The 19,198-nt window shown below is 39.3% G+C and overlaps 1 long non-coding RNA gene across 1 annotated transcript; it reads right to left on the reverse strand.

Annotated features, from left to right (window-relative positions):
* Positions 1–562: 562 nt before the first annotated feature.
* Positions 563–18,103, reverse strand: LOC123289851 (uncharacterized). Its single transcript, XR_011506139.1, has 3 exons — positions 17,981–18,103; positions 14,296–14,407; positions 563–693 (listed from the first exon to the last, which is right to left on the reverse strand). It is a non-coding gene; the product is annotated as an uncharacterized lncRNA (long non-coding RNA).
* Positions 18,104–19,198: the final 1,095 nt, after the last annotated feature.

The following is a 19,198-nucleotide window of genomic DNA, read 5'->3' on the forward strand; positions in this document are numbered from 1 at the left end:
AATTTGTTTGCCCTTTGATCAGAGACAATTGCATTTGTAAAGGAAATCTCCATGCCTCCCTCTCTGGAATTTGTTTGCCCCTTGTTGGGAAACATTTACATTTCTAAGGGAAACCTCTATCTGTGAAGATGCCTCCCCCTCTGAGCCAGGAGGAAGGGGGGATGGCCTTATCTCTGGAAACTGTCTGGCAACCTCATGTAACTGACCCTCCCCCCCCCCCCCCCCCCCCCCCCCCCCCCCCCCCCCCCTCGACAAATCCTCCTTTTATCTTTAGCCGAGGATAAAATTCAAGTGGTGACTTCTGCCATTTACTCAATCCGGTTTGATTCTTATCTAAAAGTTGTGGGACCGCCAAATGGCCAGACCAAACGGGCACTAATAAAGAGATAACTCACATACCTATGCCTTAAATTTGGCCCTAACCCTCAGTTTGGGGCAGCAGCAGAAGCTCTGACTGCCCATGGGTCCTGTCCCCATGCTATTCCACACTATTCTCTAAATAAAAGAGCACTACTGCCAGATCTTGAGAGTCTAAGAAATCTTTCTTTCGACTCCTCGGCTCACCGATCCCGCATCAGAAGGACTGGAGGCATCATCTCAGTAGATACTAGTCATGGGGTTGCAAGGTCCTTCCTCCTAGGGACCAGTCACTTCTTCAGTTAGTGGGTTCCAGATCTGAAAACTGGCTCGAGCCTAGGAACAGAACAAGGGATCATGACCTTTTATTGGGATGGCCGCCCTCAGCTTCCTGCTCTTCCATTCTCACTTTCTGTTTTGTTTTCTTTTTATTTTAATAGATGTCAAGGAACAGCCTTATTGGCTGCCAGTTTATTTCGATCCTAGAGACACCATGCTCTAATAACTACCTCCACAATTCCTGGTGGGTGAAGCCCCTCCATCTACAAACAGAAAGTAATTATAGCCCTACGGAGACTCAGCTGGAGTCTTCAGGAGTAAGGTTTTTAGAAGCAGTCTCCTTAGAAGGGATGAAAGGGCAAGTGGAACTCAGAAGCGTGGTTGCAGGGGCAGCTCTGACCTCCATGCGGCTCCTAGGTGGTCAAGCTTCGATCTAAGCTGCAGAAAAATGAATCATGAAGTCAAACAAAATTTAAAGGATAAGGAACAAGAGAAAAGATCTAAAGTTAATAGAGGACAGGCATCAAGAAAGGACTAACTAAAAATTCAGAATAAGAAGAAATTTAAAAGAAACAGCGGACAAGATAAAGTTTTAATCAAAGAAAAGAATCCTGTCAGTTTAAATTAAGAACATTATAAAATAATGGAAATTAAATATACGTGTATAAATGATAAAATTCCTAAAAACAAGAAGTTAGAAAAATAAAAGAATTTCACAAGCTAAAGAATGAAAATCATGAAATAAATATTTAAAATAATCATTAGCAAGATAGAAATAAAAAATTTAAGAATACAAGAATTAAAAATTTTTAATTCATAATTTAATTCTTAATTTTTAATATTTAAGAGTAGAAACAATAAATATCGAAGAATAAGAGAAGACAAGGCAGAAGCAGGAAAATAAAGATTAAAGAGACAGACATTAAACTAAAATAGCAATAGATGGAGGGAAAGGAGTAACCTGTGTAAATTACCACAAAACCTCCAGGGGCAATATAGACACGGTTTTCCTTAGAAGCTTTAATAGTAAGAAATCCACCATCTTCATAATAAAGATTTCTTCAACCTGGCACCTCCCAAACGATCCTCCACTCCCAAAGAATGACAGAACCTTCTGGCATTTATCCCATCAAAGGGTAACCTTATTTTAAAAAGTGTTTCAAATGACCATATCTCCAACCAGCTTTTTCTGAAAATTCACAATGATGGAACGTGGCTGCGGAGGCCACACCTTAAGTGGAGAGAGAACAAAAGTCTGATTAACTCTACCACTGCAGAGTTTTGGGTGGGTTTTTTTGTTTTTGTTTTGCTTTTTGTTGTCACTTTGGGTCGTTAAAAATTGTTCCTCATATGCATACCATCACTTCTCCCATGATGTGTTATTTACCCAGACCCCTGCACTGGCCACTCTGGTTCTTTGAGGGTGAAGGAACTCAGCCACATCCCATGCTGGGGATGCCAAGATGGCAACTCTCAGAGTTCAGCTATTTTAGTTGCCACACAAGCTACCTCTAAATTCACCATTGGGCCCCAAAAACACTGTGTCAGTGACTCCAGGGGACTCTCCCTCAAGTCTTCTAAAGGAGGCCACCCTGCTTGATTTGAAAACGCCACACCTATCCTTCCAGAGGGGCTGCCTTTGTGACTTGGTTGATGCTCTGGCACTTCTCTCTCTGAGGAAGAGGATACCAAATCACAAACTGAATCCATAGTCAGGTGCCTTGATAGAATATCCATTTCTCAAATATTATGGACTATGTTCTAAGATATTGAGACACACAACAGAAAAGTCCTTATTACAAGAAGAAAAGAAAGCAGAATAGAAAAACTTAAACAAAATTAATGAACCCAGGTATAAGCAGGCCAGCAGCCTGGTCCCTTCTGGAATCCCTACTTTACTACTTCTTCCTATTTTGGCTCCTTCATGCCCAGGATGGAGGAGCCAGAAGCAGAAAGGTATTTTTCCCTGGAGCCCATGTTGAAGGCCATGGTCATGTCAAAACAAGTCATTGCTCTTCAGAACCAGGAACCCTTGCAACTAAACTTGTGGGCCACACCCTGCGACACACACTTCAGCATCAGTAGACTGGCATATCATCACGTCACAGATTGCCAAGTCAGCTAAGAAACCACCGCTGGAGTTATTTGCTGAGATGGTGATCATCACAAACCAACTAACTGGTGGAAAACTGGTGTTCTGGACTGTGCCTCACAAGGGGTGCTGTTTCCCGCTGACTGCACTTGGACACGGGCAATTTTGAAGACAGCACTAGTGGGTTCTTCCCCTCACATATGAAAAGAATAACACACTTCTTTTGTATCTCCATTACAGATTTTAAGAAGAATAAAATGAACTATTTTCTTCTATAATTAAGTGTGCAGTTTGCCGGGAATGAAGTTTCACTTGCCATTTTGCCTATCTATGAAGAGACATGGGAAGAACTGATTTGAGAATAGCCTATTTTCTTTTATAATTATTTCTGTGTTAAATGAAGTGAACTCACCTTGTGGACAATGAGAAAACAGAACAGGAAAAAAAATGTCTATCATACTAACATAGGTGACTATGAACATTTTGGGGTATTTCCCTCCAACTATGTTCCTATCTATCCTCTAAAAAACCAAACCAACTATGAACACTAATCATAATACATACAAAATAAAAAGTGCTTTTTTATTTCATTCAAACTGTATCATGAGCATTTCCTCATGTTACTATTTTCACAAGGATTCTTTCATTTTTTTATTTTTTATTTTTATTGAGGTCATAATAGTTTACAACATTGTGAAATTTCAGTTGTACATTATTATTTGTCAGTCACCATATAAATGAGCCCCTTCAACCCTTGTACCCACCCCCAACCCCCTTCCACCTGGTATCCACTAGACTTCTCTTTTTTTTTAAAGATTTTATTTTTTCCTTTTTCTCCCCAAAGCCCCCCGGTACATAGTTGTGTATTCTTCGTTGTGGGTTCTTCTAGTTGTGGCATGTGGGACGCCGCCTCAGCGTGGTCCGATGAGCAGTGCCATGTCCGCGCCCAGGATTCGAACCAACGAAACACTGGGCCACCTGCAGCGGAGCGCGCGAACCCAACCGCTCGGCCACGGGGCCAGCCCCCACTAGACTGTTCTCTTTGTGTGTGTTTTTATCTTCTGCATATGAGTAACATCATCTGATGTTTGTCGTTCTCTGTCTGGCTTATTTCACTTAACATAATTCCCTCAAAGTCCATCCATGTTATTATGAATGGGACAATTTTGTCTCTTTTTAGAGCTGAGTACTATTCCATCGTATATATATATACCACATCTTCTTTATCCTATCATCAGTTGATGGGCACTTGAGCTGCTTCCACATCTTGGCCATTGTGAATAATGCTGCAATGAACATAGGGGTGCATAAGTCTCTTTGAATTGTTGATTTCAAGTTCTTTGGATAAATATCCAGTAACAGGATAGCTTGGTCATATGATATTTTTATTTTTAAGTTTTTGAGAAATCTCTATACTGTTTTGCATAGTGGCTGCACCAGTTTGCATTCCCACCAGCAGTGTATGAGGGCTCCCTTTTCTCCAAAACCTCTCCAACATTTGTTATTTTTTGTCTCGGTGATTTAAGCCATTCTAACGGGTGTAAGGTGATATCTTAGTGTAGTTTTGATTTGCATTTCCCTGATGATTAGTGATGGTGAACATCTTTTCATGTGCCTGTCGGCCATCTGTAAATCTTCTTCGGAAAAATATCTGTTCATATGCTCTGCCCATTTTTTGATCAGGTTGTTTTTTTGTTGTTCAGTTGTCTGAGTTCTTTATATATTATGGAGACTAACCCCTTGTTGGATATCTGATTTGCAAATATGTTCTCCCAGTTGGTGGGTTGTCCTTTCGTTTTGATCCTGGTTTCCTTTGCCTTGCAGAAGCTCTTTAGTCTGATGAAGTTCTGCTTGTTTATTTTTTCTTTTGTTTCCCTTGTCCAAGTAGACATGGTATTTGCAAAGATCCTTCTAAGACTGATGTTAAAGAGTGTAATGCCTATGTTTTCTTCTAGAAGTTTTATGGTTTCAGGTCTTACTTTCAAGTCTTTGATATATTTTTAGTTAATTTTTGTGTATGGTGAAAGATGATGGTTTAGTTTCATTGTTTTGCATGTGGCTATCCAGTCTTCCCAACATCACTTATTGAAGAGACTTTCCTTTCTCCATTGTGTATTCTTTTTTGTTTTTTTTTAAAGACTTTATTTTTTTTCCTTTTTCTCCCCAAAGCCCCCCGGTACACAGTTGTATATTCTTCGTTGTGGGTCCTTCCAGCTGTGGCATGTGGGATGCCGCCTCAGCATAGTTTGATGAGCAGTGCCATGTCTGCGCCCAGGATTTGAACCAACGAAACACTGGGCCGCCTGCAGCGGAGCACACGACCTTAACCACTCGGCAATGGGGCCAGCCCCTCCATTATGTATTCTTAGCTCCTTTGTCAAAGATTCGCTGTCGTTGACATGTAGTTTGATTTCTGGGCTTTCAATTCTGGTCCATTGATCTGTGTGCCTGTTTTTGTACCAGTACCATGCTGTTTTGGTTACTATAGATTTGTAGTATATTTTGAAGTCAGGGATTGTAATGCCTCCAGCTTTGTTATTTTTTCTCAGGATTGCTTTAGTTATTTGGAGTCTTTTGTTGCCTCATATGAATTTTAGGATTCTTTGTCCTATTTCCATGAAGAATGTCATTGGGATTCTGATTGGGATTGTATTGAATATGTGGATTGCTTTAGGTAGCAGGGACATTTTAACTATGCTTATTATTCCAATTGGTGTACATGGAATATCTTTCCATTTCTTTGTCATGGTCAATTGCTTTCAGTAATGTCTTATAGTTTTCATTGTATAGGTCTTTCACCTCCTTGGTTAAATTTATTCCTAGATATTTTATTCTTTTCGTTGCAATTGTAAATGGGATTGTATTCTTGAGTTCTCTTTTTGTTAGTGCATTATTAAACTATAGAAATGCAACTGATTTTTGTCAGTTGATTTTGTACCCTACAACTTTGTTGTAGTTGTTGGTTACTTCTAATAGTTTTCTGATGGATTCTTTAGGGTTTTCTATATATAAAATCATGTAAAACCATATCATCTGCAAACAGCAAGAGTTTCACTTCTTCATTGCCTATTTAGATTCCTTTTATTTCTTTTTCTGGCCTGATTGCTCTGGCCAAAACTTCCAGTACTATGTTGAATAAGAGTGGTGAGAGTGGACACGCTTGTCTTGTTCCTGTTCTCAGAGGGATGGCTTTCAGTTTTTCCCCATTGAGCATGGTGCTGGCTATGGGTTTATCATATACGGCCTTTATTATGTTGAGGTAATTTCCTTCTATACCTATTTTATTGAGAGTTTTTATCATAAATGGATGTTGTATCTTGTCAAATGCTTTCTCTGTGTCTATTGAGATGATCATGTGGTTTTTATTCCTCATTTTGTTAATGTGGTGTATCACATTGATTGATTTGCGGATGTCCAACCATCCTAGTGTCCTTGGTATAAATCCCACTTGACGGTGATGTATGATCTTTTTAATGTATTGCTGTATTTGGTTTGCCAATATTTTGTTGAGGATTTTTGCATCTATGTTTACCAGTGATGTTGGCCTGTAGTTTTCCTTTTTTGTGTTGTCCTTGCCAGGCTTTGATATCAGGGTGATGTTGGCCTTGTAGAATGTGTTAGGAAGTATTCCTTCTTCATCAACTTTTTGGGACAGCTTGAGAAGGATAGGTATTAAATCTTCTTTGAATGTTTGGTAGAATTCTCCAGAGAAGCCATCTGGTCCTGGACTTTTATTTTGGGGGAGGTTTTTAATTACTGTTTCAGTCTCTTTACTTGTGACTGGTCTATTCAGATTGTATATTTCTTCTTGGTTCACTTTTGGGAGGTTGTGAGAGTCTAAGAATTTATCTATTTCTTCTAGATTGCCCAATTTGCTGGCATATAGTTTTTCACAGTATTGTCTTATAATCCTTTGTATTTCTGTGGTATCCATTGTAATTCTCTTCTTTCATTTCTAATTTTATTTATTTGAGTCTTCTCTCTTTTTTTCTTGGTAACTCTGGCTAAGAGTTTCTCAATTTTGTTTATCTTCTCAAAGAATCAGCTCTTTATTTCATTTATCTTTTCTACTGTCTTTTCTGTTTCAATTGCATTTATTTCTGCTCTGATTTTTTGTTTTCTTTTTCTAGTTCTGTAAGGTGTAGTTTGAGACTGCTTATTTGGGATTTTTCTTGTTTGCTAAGGTGAGCCAGTATTGCAATGAATTTCCCTCTTAGGACTTCTTTTGCTGCATCCCATATGAGTTGGTATGGTGTATTTTCATTTTCATTTATCTCCAGATATTTTTTGATTTCTCCTTTAATTTCTTCAGTGATCCATTGGTTGTTCAGTAGCATGCTGTTTAGTCTCTACATCTTTGTCTCTTTTCAAGATTTTTTCTTGTAGTTGATTTCTAGTTTCATAATATTATGGTCAGAAAAGACACAATATGATTTCAGTCTTCTTAAATTTGTTGAGGCCTGCCTTGTTTCCCAATATATGGTCTATCCTTGAGAATCTTCCATGTGCACTTGAGACAAATGTATTCTGCTGTTTTTGGATGAATTATTCTATATACATCTATAAAGACCAGCTGGTCTCATTTTTCATTTAAAACCACTACTCCTTATTGACTTTCTGTCTGAATGATATATCCGTTGAGGTAAGTGGGGTGTTACGGTCCCCTACTATTATTGTGTTGTTGTTGATATCTCCTTTTAGGTTTGCTAATAGTTGTTTTATATACTTTGGTGCTCCTGTGTTGGGTACATATATATTTATAAGTGTCATGTCTTCTTGCTGGAGTGTCCCTTTTATCACTACATACTACCCTTCTTTGTTTCTCATTACCAGTTTTATCTTGAAGTCTACTTTGTCTGATATAAGTATGGTAATGCCTGCTTTCTTTTGCTGTCATTAGCTTGGAGTATCATCTTCCATCCCTTCACTCTGAGCCTGTTTTGTCTTTGGAGCTGAGATGTGTTTCCTGGAGGCAGCATATTGTTGGGTCTTGTTTTTTAATCTATCCCGACACTCCGTGTCTTTTGATTGAAGAATTAAATCCATTGACATTTAGAGTGATTATTGATATATGAGGGCTTAATGCTGCCATTTTATTTCTTATTTTCTAGCTCTTTTTCATTTCCTTTCTTTCTCATCTGATGTATTTTTGACTACCAATTCAGTTAGGTAGTTTTCTATGACGATTTTCTTAGTTTTCTCTTTATTTATCATTTGTGTCTCTCTTCTGATTATTTGTTTAGTGTTTACCATGAAGTTTGTATAAAAAATCTTGTAGATGATTAGTCCATTTTCTGATAGCCTCTTATTTCCTTAGACTAAGTCAATTCTCACCCCTTCCTCTCCCTCTTCTAAGTTTTTATTGTTACAACTTATTCCATCTGGTGTTGTGAGTTTGTGGTTAAAATGATGAGATTATATTTATTTTTGATGTTTTCCTTCCCTTTATCTTTAATGTTATAATTAAGTGTTTGCTAACCTGTTCTGATAAAGAGCTGCAATTTTCTGATTTTTTTCTACCTATTTATCTCCTTGCTTGAGGCTTTGTAACCCCTTTTTTTTTCTTTTCAGGTGTGAGGGCCTTCTTAAGCATTTCTTATGGGTGGGGCAGTCTTATGGCAATGAACTCCCTTAGCTTTTGTTTATCTGGGAAAATTTTTATTTCTACATCATATCTGAAGGATATTTTCACTCAATAGAGTATTCTTGGCTGAAAGTTTCTATATTTCAGAATTTTGAACATATAATTCCACTCTCTCCTAGCCTGTAAGATTTCTGCTGAGAAATCTGCTGAAAGCCTGATAGGGGTGCCTTTGTAAGTTATTTTCTTCTGCCTTTCTGCCCTTACTATTTTTTTCTTTGTCATTATCTTTTGCCAGCTTTACTACTACATGCCTTGGAGAAGGTCTTTTTACATTGATATAGTTATGAGATCCACTGGCTTCTTTCACTTGTATTTCCAGCTCCTTCCCCAGCTTTGGAAAGTTCTCTGCTATTATTTCTTTCTTTTCTTTTTCCAGCTTTTTCTCCCCAAATCCCTCCAGTACATAGTTGTATATTTTAGTTGTGGGTCCTTCTAGTTGTGGCATGTGGGATGCTGCCTCAGCATGGCCTGATGAGTGGTGCCACATCCATGCCCAGGATCCAAACCAGTGAAACCCTGGGCCACCAAAGCAAAGCGTGCAAACTTAGCTACTCAGCTATGGGGCCAGCCCCACCACTATTATTTCTTTAAGCAAGCTTTCTGCTCCATTCTCCTTCCCTTCTCCCTCTGGAATATCTATAATCCTTATGTGGCATTTCCTAATTGAGTCAGATATTTCTCAGAGAATTTCCTCGTTTCTTTTTAGTCTTAGTTGTTCTCCTCCATCTGAAGCATTTCTGTATTTCTGTCCTCCAGACTGCTAAATTGCTCCTGCATAATATCTGCTCTATTATTCAGGGAGTCCAGATTTTTCTTTATCTCATCCATTTTTTTTTTCACCACCAACATTTCCGATTGGTTCTCCTTCATAGTTTCAATCTCTTTTGTGAAGAAGCTCCTGATTTCATTGAACTATCTATCTGTATTTTCTTGCAACTCACTGAGTTTTTTTATGATAGCTATTTTGAATTTTCTCTCATTTAGATTATAAATTTCTGTGCCTTTAGGATTGATTTCTTGGTGCTTGTCATTTTCCTTCTAGTCTGGAGATTCAATATAATTTTTCACACTGTTCGATGGTGTAGCTTCATGCCTTTGCATAGTAATAGTATCTGGTCACAGCTCCCACCTGCTGCCACTGGGTGGGGGTCAAGAGTTGTGTATTCTGAGCCCACCATGATCCATGGCTCAGTCACCCACAGTCACTGCTTTTCTATCTGTGCAGGTGCTCTGGCCAACCAGCTGAGCTGGAGCACCAGGTCGGGGGAAGGGTGCTTTCTTTCACCTTCACAATCCTGGGGACATTTTCATTCTGCCTTCACTATCTGCTCTCCTTGAGTGCTAGCTTGATGAAGACATCCCTGCAATAGCATTTTCACCTCTGTGTGGGGCTTTCTCACAGGCTGTGAGGGAACTTGGAGAGTGAAGGAGTTCCCATGGATGGCTTACCCTCTCTCCGCATTCCTCTCACAGCTGTGCATGTTCCTGCACCCTCAGTCACTGTCGTTGGGGTGGGAGAGAAGATCCCTTATCTACTCCCACTTCCTCCAGGGAGTCCAGCACCTCCACCTTCAGATGTATGGCTGTGGGGGTCTCTCAGACGTCTATTGTGTTGTATGAATATCCTCTGTTGGTATACGAATGTCCTTTTCATTGTATCCTAGGGAGAAGAGTCTAAGGTGAGAGCTCACTCTGCCATAATGCTGAGGTCCCTCCTCAGGATTCTTTTATTTTTAATATCTGTCTAATCAATGTTTTTTGTTTACTTAACTATTCTCCTACTATTGTACATTTAGATTATTTCTAAATGTTTGCTGTTAAAAATAAAGCTAAGTGTTAAATTAGATATGTTTCTAGTTCCACAATTATATTACTTCCTTAGGAATGAGACTCATAATTACAGGGTACTACAATGTGAACGTTGTTATGTTTCTAAATAAATGTGAATAAATTGTCCTCCAGTTAGGGGTTGATTAAAAATATTTACCACTCAGTATGGACACAAGAAAATCAGAACAGACTTCTGCTGTCAATAATCTACAAAGGAGCCTTGGAGCACACCAGCAGAATATTAGCCTGCTTCTGCTAATTTACAGGGCCATCAAATTGCACCCTTAATAGCAACATCACCATTTACAAAAAAAAAACACCTCTCTAACTGAAAAGGAGAGAGAGCTTTCATCTTTTTATCTCCTATTTTAACACTTAATGTTCAATCTTAATAGTAAAGTTGAAGATTTTTTTCTCATACCCATTGAATTCTTTTAGAACTTAGCTCTTCAGTCCATTTCTTTGCACATTTATTTATTGGAGTCTTCATGTTTTATTTACACATCAGAGAGGCTGTATGGCACAGCAGTTAAGAGAGCAGACTCTGAAGTTAGATGGACAAGGGTTTCAATCCACAAACTATGGCTTTCTAGCTAAGTGACATTGGGCAAGTATCTTAGTCAGCTTGGACTGCTACAACAAAATACCCTACATCAGGTAGCTTGAACCACAGAATTTTATTTCTTACAGTTCTGGAGGCTAGAATGATATCAAAATCACGTAGGCTTTAAGAAAGGATTTTTTCCCTTTTGCACATTACCGGTTCAACATTGCAGATTGATCACGCACATTATCTCCTCTTGTTCTCCAAACACACACATACACGAAGATGAGAAAAGGAAAGAGTGGATAAGAAATTTCAATGAATTTTTGGAACACTTCAAAAAGCTGAGGAAGTTAAAACCTAAGTGCCTGCAGAGGGAAATAGTAATGAGAAGCAAGGAAATCCACCTCCACAGAGCCCCAGGAAGGCTGAGGATTTGAAGGTATCTGTTCCCATGGAAGGTGGAGATATAATGTGAGAATAAAAACAGGGGGCTTGGTTGAGCACATATGGAACAATTCAACTGCCCACACATCCTTTCACTCATTCTTTATGGCCCAAAGGCTTCATGTTTCTGTGCCCACTCTACCTTCACACATACATGTAAGGAACTAGAGGTTTATTCTTTGGAAGAATTAAACTGAGATGGCTCTGACCTTAAGATGCTGCAGAAGGTAAGGGTAAGCCACAGGAAGACTCAACACATCCAGACTGCACTCCAGATATTCCTCTCACTTTAGTATACAGCAGTTTCTTCCTTCCAGTTGCACAATCTACCAACCTGGGATTCCTCCTTGACATCTCTCTTTCTCTTACACTTGACACCAATTTTATCAGGAAATGCTGTTGACTCTACTTTTAAAATAAATCCAAATCCAACTACTTTTCACCACCTTTATTGTAGCCACCCTGATACAAGCCATCATCTCTCTATCTCTCTCATAGATTACTGGAATAGCCTCCAAACTCATCTCCTCACTTCTAATGTTACTCCTTACAGTCTTTTCTCAACAGAAGTGCCAGAGTGATTCTTTGAAATCTGAAGTCAGATTCTGTCACTCTTCTACTTCAAACCTTATAATAGCACCATTCTATATTTAGTAAAAGCTCCCCCCATTCACAAGGCCCTCCTTTTACCTCTGTGACCTCCTCTCCTCCTATTTCCTCCTCAATCAGTCTCTTGCTGCTATACTGACCTCCTTGCTATTCCTCTAACATGAAAGACCTGCTTCTACTTCAGGGCCTTTGCACTGGTTTTTCTTTCCAACTGGCCTGCTTCATCCCAGATGTCCCATGATAATATATATTTGGTCTTTGTCCCTGATTTCTGGTACACAGCTCCTAAAACCCTCAGACTCTCCTGAGTGATAAGTATCTTTTGTATGCTAATGCCATGACTAGTGGCTAGGGGCCTCAGATAGCTTCACCATGGGGGCTGGTTGCCAAGGAAACCAACCATGTGATTACAGGGTTGGACTTTTTATCCCTCCTCTCAACCTCTGGGGAGGGCTGATGGGCTAGAGACTGAGTTAATCACCAATGGGCAGTGATTTAATCAATTATGCCTGTGTAATGGAACCTAAATAAAAACCCCTAAATGATGGAGTTCAGAGAACTTCCAAGTTGGTGAATGCATGCACATGTCAGCAGGGTGGTGTACCCCAATTCTACAAGGACAGAAGCTCCTGTGCTCCCAGATATTCAGACCTCACCCTAAGTACCTCTTCATCTGGGTGTTCATTTGTATCCTTTATAATATCCATTATAACAAGCCAGTAATAGTAAACTGCTTTCCCTGAGTTCTGTGAGCCATTCTAGCGAATTATCAAGCCTCACAAGGGGGTCATGGGAACCCCAGATTTACAGGTGGTTGGTCACAAGTACAGAAGTCCCAGTACTTTCAATTGGCATCTGAAGTTAGAGAAGTCTTGTGGGACCAAGTCCTAAATCTTTGGAGTCTGCACTAACTCCAAGTAGTTAGTGTCAGAATTGAATTAAATTGTAGGACACCCAGTTGATGTTCAGCAAGTTAAAGAATTGGTTGGCATGAGGAAAAAATTCCACACATTTAGTGTCAGAAACATTGTAGGTAAAAATAGACCAGATATCCACATGCCAAACTCCCTCACTTCCATCAAGTCTTTCTGTTCAAACATCAATTTCTTGAAAAGGCTTACCCTCACCACCTTTATAAAACTGCAACCACATAATATTCATAATCCCCTTCATCCTGCTGTACCATTTTTCTTTTTCTATAGCACTTATCACCTACTAAGATACTATTTAATTTCCTTTTTCTTATATCCGTTGTTTTTTGTCTCTCTCTCCAGGCTGCTAGACTGTAAGCTCTGTGAGGGCAAGAATCCTTCTCTGTTTTGTTTACGGGTGAGTCTCAAGTGCCTAAAATAGTGCCTGTCACATAATAGTATTTAACAGATATTTGCTAAATGAAATAAAGAGTAACCACTCTTTAATGAAATTCTACACACTTAATTCACTTTTAATGAAATTCTACACACTAAAGGGAAAAGCTGTGCCTCCATACCCTGTCTTGCTCCCAGAATTCTAGCAGCCTGGCATATGCCCCAGACACGAGATGAAGAGTTTTCTCTTGAGAAACTAAATAATGCTGCAAAACAGACTTCTGGCACGAGATATTGGAAAGGAACAGCAGCTCATGTCCTGATTATCCTTCAATGAGGGACACTAGCCAACCAGTCACTCTAAAACATCCTCCTTCCACTATACACAAAACTTCTATTTGGCAATGTAGAGCCTCATGCTTGAATATGAATGGTTAGCTAAGGATCAGTGGTCATTGGAGGAAAACCTCCAAGATGAAAGAAAAAAATTGAACATGAATGGGAAACTATGAGGAAACAGAAAATGCAAAAAGCAGAAGTTAATTTTTTAACTCTGCAGTAGAATTGTTAGTGAGATAAGAGAAGATAGTGACCATTAAACAAGAATGAAAATATAAACAATAGAAAACCAAGATTAAGCTCTTAGAAATTAAACATACAGTAGCTGAAATAAGATACTCAGTGTAAAGATTTAGACATTAAAATAAAAAGAATCTTATAAAACAGGAACAAAATGGTCAAAAGAGATGAAAAGTTGGAGAAAAAAGGTAAGAAAATTAGAGGAATAGAGAGAATTGAGAAAACAAAGAAGAAAATTGTTGATGAATTAATATAAATCCAGATTGAAAGGGCATACTGTGTGACCAGCATAATTAATTGGAAAATAATAACAAAAACAAAAACTCAAGACCCCCACCAAGGCATTTCATTGTGAATTTCAGAGCATCAAAAAGGGACAATCTTAAAAAGGCTCCAGAGAGAAAAAAGACAAATGAACAGGAGTCAGAATGACATCAGACGTCCCACAACATTGCTAGAAGCTAGACTAAGATGCAGCAGTTCTTTCAAAATTCCTAGTGAAAGTTATTGTCAACCTAGAATTCTATATCCAGCCAAATGAACAATCAATTCGGAGAGTAAACTAAATATCTAAAATCTTCAGGTATGCAAGGATTAAAAAACTTACCTTCCATGCACTTTCTTAGGAAGCCGATGAAAGATGTGCTTCCCCACACATTGAAGAAAGATGAAGACATGAGACTCAGGAACTGATGGATCTGACATCCCCAGGGGTGAGGCTGTGCAGCAGCAATGCATATATGGAAATAAATGGATATGAGCAAATAAAAAAACAACGCAATTATTAACTCCAGGAAGAAGGAAAAAATTATCTAAGAACAGAAATACATTCATGGCTACATTATTGGTTTAGCAGTGAATAACATGCTCATCAATGACTTCTGATTTAACTCAAACTGTGGCACGACCATGTGAGAAGGATGGGAAGAAAGGAATTAAAAGGGGACACTGTAGAAGAGGGCTTAATTACCAATTCGATGTAATAGACTGTCCAAAGATACTTTCTAAAACTGACAATCAAAAATAGCTGTCTATGGGGACCACCTCATGGTGTGGTAGCTAAGTTTGCATGCTCTGCTTTAGTGGCCCAGGGCTCACAGGTTCAGATCCTGGGGGCAAACCTACACACCACTCATCAAGCCATGCTGTGGTGGCATCCCACATACAAAATACAGGAAGACTGGCACAGATGTTAGCTCAGCACAATCTTCCTCAAGCAAAAAGAGGAAGACTGGCAACAGATGTTAGCTCAGGGACAATCTTCCTCACCAAAAAAAAAAAAAAAAGCTATCTATGCATAGCATTTAGAAATATGAACATACATCCAGAAGAAACAGTTAAAGCAAGTTTATGGGTGGGTGGAGAGGCATGTGGTAGGGGGTTGCTGTTTTTTATTATAAACTTTTCAATATTGTTTGATTTAGAAAAATATATGTTCACAATACTTTGGTAAAAATATAAATTAATTTCAAAAGTAAGTATGTACATAAATGCATACAGGTGATGCATGCTTATTAAGAAAAATGCAGAATATAGCCAAAAAAGGGGAGAGGTGGGGAAATCAACCATAGCTTCATGACCCAAAACAATCACTGTAAGACTCTGTTGTACTTACTTCACCTTCCATAAAAATAGCATTTTAAATATATTTTATATACAATTTAGATCTTGCTTTTTTTTTATTTTACATCATTCCAGAAGAATTGTTATCAACCTTTTAATAGCTGCATAACATTCCTCTCATCTGCGTCCCTATTGATTCTGAGTACTCACATGGACAGCAAAGATATCTCTAAGAAAGAGAGGACTGAGGGAGAAGGCGACTCTTTTTTAAAAAATTAAAATCTTGCATCAGGTAAAAACCCTTTTGAAAACTCAATCCAAACTAGCTCAGGTAAAAAGGGAAACTTCCTGACTTACAGAACTGGAAAGTCCAAGCTGTCACTTCAGGCATTGCTAGGTTCGGGGCTCAATGTCATCAGTACCTAATATCTCTCTCCATCCGCGGCAGCATTTGCTCCTTTAGTCAGTTCTTAACTTGGCTCTTCCTCATGGTTACAAGATGACTGCAGCAATTTCAGCCTTACCTTTTCCCAGGAGGGCCTCTTTCCCAGGTCATCCTCAAACAGCCTAAGATTCACTCTGGGTTAGCTTGGGAGATCGGCCAATACCGGAACCTGTTACAGTGGCCAGGGAGATGCGGTACTTTGATAGGCCAGGACGGGTCACGTGGTCCACTGCTCTGCACCCTCGAGCCCCACCCAGACCAGCCAGCGGAGGATAGGTGGGGCAGAATCATCATTGAGCAAAGTGGGGATGAAGGGTGGTATGCGAACAACAAACATCTGTGACAAATTTTTGCTTTGTTTTGTTTCATTCAATTGTAAAGGTAGTATAGAGAAGGTATGAAAAAACAAATACAGATCAGCCATGATATTTGGGGGTATTTCTTCAACTGCCCACCACCCTCTCTACACCTCTGAGCCGTCAGTGTATATTCCTTGTACCACTTGGCAAGTCTACAATGCCTCATGAGTCCAAATACTTCCTGTGTCCACGCCTGCCCCAGGACTCCAGGAGAAGGTAACATGACTGGGCAGTTTGGTAACACTCTAAGTTCATGGTGACCAGCCTCTGCTGAATCCCAGTCCTACCACTTTCTTTGACTTCCTTTTTCGCTATCTACCAAACTATCTCCACACATTCTCCACTCTCCTCACTTATAACCCTCCTCCTCCCCCTTATCTCCTGCTTTACAGAGAAAATAGAAGTAATCAGCTGGGAACCACTTCGACTTTCCATTCCAGCCAGGCTTCTGTGCATCCACACCCATCTTTCCTACTTCCCTCTGGACACAACAAATGACATTTGCTTTTGATCTAAAGTCAGTTCATCCGCTTTTGCTCTGAATATTATTTGACTACATTTTCTTGGAAAACTTGTGTATCTGTTAGTCTCATTCTTTCTCACTCTAGCTCCCACTCTCTTTTCTCTCCCTCTCTATTGCATCGTTTTTCTTCCCATTTAAACATGCTCAAGTCTGCACTTCTAAAAAAGAAAGACAACTTCTTTTTCCCTTGACTTCCTATGCCCCTCCATTTATTATTCTATCACCTCTACTTTACAGTAAAGCTTCTGTTAAAAGTTATGTGCTTTTCCTGAAAAGATGCTCAACATCACTGATCATCAGGGAAATGCAAATCAAAACTACACTAAGGTATCACCTTACACCCATTAGAATGGCAAAAATAACCAAAACAAAAAGTGGCAAATGTTGGAGAGGTTGTGGAGAAAAAGGAACCCTCATACACTGCTGGTGGGAATGCAAACTAGTGCAGCCACTATGGAAAACAGTATGGGAATTCCTCAAAAAATTAAAAATAGAAATACAATATGACCTAGCCATCCCACTACTGGGTATCTATCCAAAGAACTTGAAATCAGAAATTCCAAAAGTCCCATGAACCCCTGTGTTCATTGCAGTGTTATTTACAACAGCCAAGACGTGGAAGCAACCTAAGTGCCCATCAACTGATGACTGGATAAAGAAGATACAGTATATATATACAATGGAATACTACTCAGCCATAAAAAAGAATAAAATCATCACATTCACAACAACATGGATGGACCTTGAGGGTATTATGTTAAGTGAAATAAACCAGATAGAGAAAGACAATCTTTGTATGACTCCATTCATATGTGGAAGTTAAACATGTAGACAAAGAGAACAGATTAGTGGTTATCAGGGTAAAGGGGGGTGGGGGATGGGCACAAAGGGTGAAGTGGTGCACCTGCAACATGACTGACAAACAATAATGTACAACTGAAATTTCACAAGGTTGTGAACTATCATAATCTCAATAAAAAGTTTTTTAAAAAGTTATGTGCTTTTGCTGTCTCTATCTTCTTGCCTGTCACTCATTCTTCAAATTACCCCAATTGAAATTCCAACTCTATCATCTCCTGAAACTGCACATTATGTCCATATTGCTGAATCTAAAGTGCTGACTTTACTTGGCCTCTCTGCAGCATTCATTACAGTCGATCAGTCTCTTCTGCTTGACCTCTCCTTGGTTCCTTCCTCTCTGGCCCATCTTTTCAGATACCTTTGCTCGGCCTTCTCTTCTGCTTGAATATTAAATACAGGAGTTCCTCAAGGTTTGGTCTTGGGCCCTATTCTCTTCTAACTGTGCTCTCTCTCTCTCAAGTAATGTCACTCTGTCTCATAAGTCCAAATATCACACGTATGCTGACAAATCCTACACTTGTGTCTTAACGCATTTACCCACCTGCTCCTTGGAATCTTCGCTGACTGTCTCACAGGCTCCTTGGACTGAACGGGACTCATTCTGTCTTCTGACCTCTCACCTCCACATCTGCTTCTCTCTCCCAGTTTCTTGGGAAACGCTGTCTTGGGAAATGGCATCACCATTCCCACGCTCAGTTGCTTAAGCCAGAAAGTTGGCTTGAGAGTTAGCCACGTTTCCTCCCTCTTCCTCACTTCTCACACGCAATAAATCACCAGATTTTGGAAGTTAGTCATGTTTCTTGTTCTTCTGCACTCCTCACATCCAATCAATTGCCAAGTTTTATCAGTTTTGCCTCTAGAATATCTCTCCAATTTTTTCTCTCCTTAGTGCCTCTATGCCCTCCCAGGCCAGGCTAACATCATCTCTGACCTGGAGCATTGCAAAAGCCTCTTAAGTGGTCTCCTGGCATGTGATTGCTTATTTGAGGCCGATCTTATCCTGGACTGTTTATCCATGAAGGCAAAGATAAGGACTGTCTTATTCACCACTTTATTTACATTCCTATTACACTGCTTCACATAGTATATTGCCTAATAAATCTTCTATTAAATTAACGAAGAAATATAAGATTCCTGAATTCCAGTCACCTACCGCATAACCTCAAGCAAATACATCTTTCACTCAGCCCAAAATCCAAAAGCAAGAAAAATATCTTCCCAGTATTGACAGAAATAGATGTCACAAGTTTATGCACTCTGCTTTTCAGCAACCATATGAAGATATCTACAGGACCTTAGGACAGAGGAGGCGATGGGAAACAGTGTGACTTGCTCTCATCACACAGCTGGTAGGTAGAAGAGTAATAACTAGAACTCCAAGCTTCTGGCTCCCATTCAGGTCCCTTTTTCCCACACTGCCACAGCCAGGACCTATTAACGCAGCATTACACATAAAATTAATCTCAATGTCCTAACAAGTTCATTTATCTAGCTTCCTCTGGAAACCCTGGAACTCTTTGTGGGTTTATAACTGTAGTCCAGAAAGAGCAACAGATTATAAAGCAGTGGGAGTAGGAGTAGAAGCCAGCACACTGAGAGGTAAGGAAATTATAGAGCCATCAAACATTATGTTTGCAAACATTCTAGAACAAATTAAGTTAGAGGCAAACCGTCTAATACTTTCATAATTCATCTGACAAATATTTATTGAGTTCCTACTAAATGCCAGGCACTGTTGTGGTTTCTGGGGATATAGCAG

Source organism: Equus asinus, chromosome 9 (assembly GCF_041296235.1).
Source record: "Equus asinus isolate D_3611 breed Donkey chromosome 9, EquAss-T2T_v2, whole genome shotgun sequence".
NCBI classification, from domain to species: Eukaryota; Metazoa; Chordata; class Mammalia; order Perissodactyla; family Equidae; genus Equus; species Equus asinus.